Below are 6,333 nucleotides of genomic sequence, written 5' to 3'. Positions count from 1 at the left end.
TGAATTTCAAAGCGAAAAAGAGCTTTTCTCAATTTGCTGGAAGCAAATAATTTGAGATTGTAGAAAAAATAAAATGAAGCACAGAAAGGCAAACTCTCGAACGAAAGAATTAAAAAACAAGCGATCAAAGTGCAAAACATTTGATAATGAGCTCTTCTGTCGGTTCTTATTCTGTTCGAGCGGTCTTGCTTTTCCGCGGAATGAGTTGCTGATGAGTGAGAGGGGAGGCGGATGCGATCCGGTTCGGCAAACTTGGCAAGGGCGGCTTTGGTGCTATGGAAACGATCACTAGGTAGGTAGAGGGCATCACCAGGAAGGTGAGGGGGTAAAGAAGTGAGTTGTGGGCGTTGGTCCCTGGCTAGTCTTAGAGAAGGGTGGATATCAGCGAGTTCAAGTGTGGCTTGAAATAATAATGCAGGCTTTCAATTAGTGAAAGTTGTTTCTACTGCATAAAACTTCATTGTTTTGTTCCCATTCAATCAATTACGCAAATGTTGTTAGGAGTCTGTATATGAAATACAACATAGAAGGACAGAGGGACGAAATGAAACGAAGGACAGAAGGATAGAATAATATTAAAAGTAGAAGGACAGAATGACATTATAGACAGAAGGACAATAATAACAGAAGGCTAGAACAACATTTAAGACAGGAGGACAGAACAATATTCAATACCGAAGGACAGAAATATAGAAGGACAGAATAACAGAAGGACAGAAGGACAGAACGACAGAAGGACAGAAGGACAGAAGGACAGAAGGACAGAAGGACAGAAGGACAGAAGGACAGAAGGACAGAAGGACAGAAGGACAGAAGGACAGAAGGACAGAAGGACAGAAGGACAGAAGGACAGAAGGACAGAAGGACAGAAGGACAGAAGGACAGAAGGACAGAAGGACAGAAGGACAGAAGGACAGAAGGACAGAAGGACAGAAGGACAGAAGGACAGAAGGACAGAAGGACAGAAGGACAGAAGGACAGAAGGACAGAAGGACAGAAGGACAGAAGGACAGAAGGACAGAAGGACAGAAGGACAGAAGGACAGAAGGACAGAAGGACAGAAGGACAGAAGGACAGAAGGACAGAAGGACAGAAGGACAGAAGGACAGAAGGACAGAAGGACAGAAGGACAGAAGGACAGAAGGACAGAAGGACAGAAGGACAGCAGGACAGAAGGACAGAAGAACAGAAGGACAGAAGGACAGAAGGACAGAAGGACAGAAGGACAGAAGGACAGAAGGACAGAAGGACAGAAGCGCCAAAAGACGGAAAATTAGAGTATCTATCTAAATTCAAAACGATCGTGGACAAAATCATGTGACAGAGAGCTTCTTGTAGAATATTCTTATTGATTTCTATTTTAAATTTTACAATTCTCACATTTCGTTACACGAAATCTGTATAACATTGGGACTTATTTCAGTTCGCCTGCTGCGAAGCTTCAATCCTTTTTTTATTTAAATCACCATAACAAAAGAACTCACAGCTTGCTTGGATTTGAGAGTTTGATTTGAAGTACAGAAAAAGTGTGGGGTGATTTTTGTGTTTTTTTTAATACTGTAGCACGAAAGGGGTGACTTTTTTTTTATTCAAATTGTGTATGCCGATCGCATTTGGACGATTTAACCCGTTATTTTTTTTCTGTTCGCCACGGTTTTTTCAGCACGCAGCTTTGCAGCATGTGCGCTTAATGTTGTTTAGTCAGTTTCGTGTTTCATGAGGGTAGCGCATTTTTTTTATTTTAAAGTTGCAGGACAAAAAACAAGAGTTCATCGCTTGTCACCATAAAAACTGGAATCATTGCCTCTCTGGGGTAATTTTCGGTAACGAAAGGAAATGGAATGATTAGATTAGAGACTGTGTTTTAATTATCCACGAGCTTTGAATGTTTGTTAGTTAGTTTTTTTTTTCATAGTATTCAGTTTTTTAGCTACTCTTCGGAGGAAAATGCTGGAAAGTGTCCTTAATAATTTTTTTTCATTATGAACGTTTTTTGTCCTCTACAAAAAAGTGTTTGTTAACCCGAGAAGCTTGAGGTTCACGTGTTTGGCTTCCGGAGAGTTTAACTAAATGGGGTTGTTTGTTTCTCCATCGTTCAATCTGTCGTTTCTTGGCCGAATTTGTGGTTTGACAGAAGGGACTATAATGAAAACAGTTGTCCTCATGTTTCAAAGACAACATCGATTTGAACTAGCTATGTAAAATGCTGTTCAATTTTAACGTGTATAATCAGACATATAATAGGTATATAAGAAATTTTACAGAGTCGTTATCTATTTTTCCCCGATATTGATTCACGTAAACTCAAACCATCCTTTTCAAATTGACGTCGATTACGTGCGTTTAATTTGAAATTAGTTAAGTGATTTCAATTTACAGATAGTTGTGTGTTCGGAAACAAACGAAAGACAAAAAAAAAATCAATTTTCCGCCATTTTCAATGTATTTCTGCACACATCCGAGTTAGTCCGGTGCTCCCAGAAGTAACTAATAATCTTTGATGTAAAAGGGTGGATCTTGTTTTAATTTGTATGTTATTTTGTCAATGAGCAAAGTAATAATAAAGCATGAATTTGCAGAAACAAAACATAAAGTATTAGTGGAAAAATAAAATTTTTCCTAGAGTCATATCAACTCTTGGTTTGGTTGTTCAGATGTCATCTTCGAGTGGTACCTGAAAGCTCACAATCATCGAACTTGCATACGAGTAGGTGAGTAGCCTCGAAAAGAGCGGAAGAAAAAAACTACAACAAAAACAGAGACGTCCAGTTCTTCGCACAAGGCTTTTCTGATCAGGAAGGATGATACTCACGACCATATGCGCTTGTGTGACATGTTGAATGGTAAGAAAATGATGAAATTATGTAACAATATCGTAAAATTTCATGTTTATACCAGTTTTCTTTTGGATCCTTCGAAACTGGGTGAAAATACGAAGGTGAGGTTTGTTGTTTTTACCACCACTTTTTGGTATGAGTTTGGGGTTGATTTTATTGCAATGCACAATGGTGGGTGGTGGAAGGATAACAGCCTCAGTTTCGGATGGGGGCAAATTTTGGCTGTGTCCTCACGTATGTTGCTGGTAACGTGTATGTAGATATGTTAGGCAAATTGATGTCGAGGGTGTTGCCATAATGATCTGTAAAGATGCTTGACGGTGGTTTTATTTATGTATTACGGTTATGATGCCAAATGTAAGGGTGATAACAGATAGTGGGGCAGGAAGGATGTTGATTCAACAACCGAAAGATGATAAATATTGATGTTAATTCGATCGCCTTTGCTCGGAAGTGGTAATCAAGTGCGTCCCGGAAGAGTTGAAATTCGGTGTCTCATCCAACTTCTGTTCGATTGGACACCGATTATTGCTTCGGTAAGCAAAAAATATGGTAACGATGTAACAAAATTTTACTACCAACACTCTTCGCGGTTTTCTTGAAGAGCTGTAAAACAGGAATCAAAATTTACGACGGTGACAGCAGTGACAATCTGTTGGCACTTCGGTTCGAGCCTTGCTGGTGATGGAGCTTACCTTGAAAGGTGTTAATACGGTATCAAGTGTACCTTTATTACTGGAAGATATATGAATCGTTCAAAGTGATAGGGGCTGCTGTGTTCGGATTATGCGTTTGGGATTATTTCCTTTTATTTAAGCGTATGTACGTGCTCCTGTTATACGTAGCTGCCGGATTTAGTTTCTAACTTATTGTATATGAATCGGTTAGACGGCGTGGTGTGTACATCAGAATGTAATATTTATGTAGTAGGTTTTTCATTTAATGGACGAAGGAATTTAAATGCAAAGGATATTTTATAAATAATCTATCACTCTTTCTGGTCAACAGCTTAAGTTAACGGAATGTGTTGTGTCCAGAATTAATTACCGAAGAACCGGTTTCATTTTCTTAGAATAACTAGTATATCGTGAAAGTTCCATGATTCGCATTGCAATTATATATTATATAAGTTATAACCAGGTAACCTGAATACTGAAGAAGGGTGTTTTTATCGTCCGAAATACGTATCTGTATTATTACATCGGTTATACTTCGTATATTGACGTATGTAATATTGATGGAATTCAATGGTATTTCGAATTAGTACTTTCATTTTACATTTCATTAACAGTTCTAGTTCGATATCGACAAGCTTAGAGCTTTACTCTAATGTTGTAATGTAATGTCGTTTCTCATATAGAAAGGTTATGCAATCACAATGAAACCTGAATTTTAAAACGAGGCCCGGAGGTCGAGTGTTATATATCATTCGATGGGGTTATGGGATAAAATGAACAAATAAATGAAAATATGTGTAATAACCTTTCTCAGAGATCAATTAAATTGATTTCGGCTATCCTGGTTTCCGGCATATTATCCCAAATGGATCTCACTCACTTTTCTCAGCGATAGTTCGACCGATTTTCACCAACGACGGTTCAAATGAAAGGTCTTGTCGTCCCATACGGAATCCCTAAATTTCTTCCAGATCCGATTTCCGGTTCTGGAATTATAGAGTAAAGTATGTAAAAAATTTTTTACCTTCACTCAAAGGGGCGAAACAAAAAACGAAAACAATTTTCTTAATCGGCCTCAAAACGACTCCAATCGGTAGTCATTATCAGTAGACGGCCAAACAAATCGATTCCGGTTATTCTTTCAAGAGTCGAAGAAAATTGTATTGAAGAATACCACAGAGCAATTCCATACGAAATGGAAGGTTATTTTTTCTTGTATTTTTTCATTTGGCTCAAATTTTGCATACGTTTTCTTCATGATCAAAAGAGACAATTTGCATCATAAGTTTGCCATTTTTACTCTAGCCTTACTTTTGAGAAGGGACTAAGAAAAAATCCTTTGAAAATTTTCAGTAATATTTGTTTCTGTAACTTTGGGTCCGATCGATTTGGTGTCTTCTCCAATGTTTTAGGTAATTAAAAGGACTATGGAAAAATATTTAGCATTGTTGTCAAAGATTTCGGATTGATTTTTATTTTAAAAAGAACACACAAAATTCAAATATCTCAAAATATGTATTTTAAGTACTTTTGATATTTTTTGAAAAAGTTACATATTTTCAAATTAAAGTGAATTTTTTTTGCTTCAATTATAGAGGTTTTTCCACTTTAATATCGTTCGCCTCTTTGGAACAGAAAATCTTTCTGACCCTATGTGCGGGGTTGGGAATCGAACCCAGGTGGGCTGCGTAAAAGGCATCGACTAACCCATCACGCTATACCCGTCCCCTGCAAAATTTTTAAAAATCAAGTTCTCGACATACAGTGGTTTGAAAAAAAAATCGGGAAATTTTTATTTTTGTAATGATTTTCGTATGGTTTTTTGAGTTTATTATTGCTTTTTTCCCGAAGGAATTTTATTTTTAGTTCCTATACAATGTTCGAGAGTCGCATTTATTGAAGATTTCTTATTGTTTAATAATATCTACAATTTTTATACTATTGTTCATTAAGATGTTGTTAGGTATTTTCATACTCTTATGTAGTTGCATAGGAAAAGAAAATTCGTGTTTGCTTTGAGCTCATTCGAATAGTTTCTTTGCATTTCTAATGGAATGTACACGTTCCTTAGCGAGACTTGCCCTTGTAGCCTTGCGTTTTATTATTCCTCCTACGGCACCACATGGTCCCTTACAAAGCGATGTTGTGAAAAAGGCAATTCAACATCTGTATCATCTCGGTGCTTATTACAAGTGTTGTGAAAATAGCAATAACTTTACGTTTGCTTAGCGGTTCAAATTCAAGCAGGTTTTGAAAGTCCGCGTCAATCGTCATTCAAAAACTACTGCACCAATTTTTTCAAATTTTGCACACACTTTCTACCTATAAAAATACTGACCCCAAAGTTTTCCTTTTCGTTGTTTGTTACTTTGGGGAGGTTTTACAGCAACAAAATGGCCGATTTTTTCGTGAAAAATCGTGGTTTTCACTTTGAACCACCACCAAAAATTCAAAAAAAAAAGAAAATAAGTCAAAGAGAAACATTGGGGTCTAGAAAAACTCCCTTCTCTAACTCTGCTGCTTTGATTTGTTCATTTCTGATTAGTCTGCGCTGAGATACAGTGGACACCGCAAATCATGTTTTTTTTAAAAGTGTCCTCAAAAATACGTATTTGCTGACTTATTTCTCAATATTTTTCCACAAAAAAGTTACAAAATACTATTCGAATGATGCTTTGTATCGTGTAAAACATTTGAATTTATTTCGTTGAACGATAATCCTAAAAAAATTCACTTTGAACAATCACCAAAAATTAAAAAAAAAACAGAAACGTTTGGGCCAAGAAAAATTTCTACTCTAACTATGCTGCTTTGGTTTG

This window comes from Malaya genurostris, chromosome 3 (genome assembly GCF_030247185.1).
Source record: "Malaya genurostris strain Urasoe2022 chromosome 3, Malgen_1.1, whole genome shotgun sequence".
NCBI lineage: Eukaryota > Metazoa > Arthropoda > Insecta > Diptera > Culicidae > Malaya > Malaya genurostris.
The sequence above is the reverse complement of the archived record's forward strand: the minus strand, read 5'-3'. Positions refer to the sequence as shown.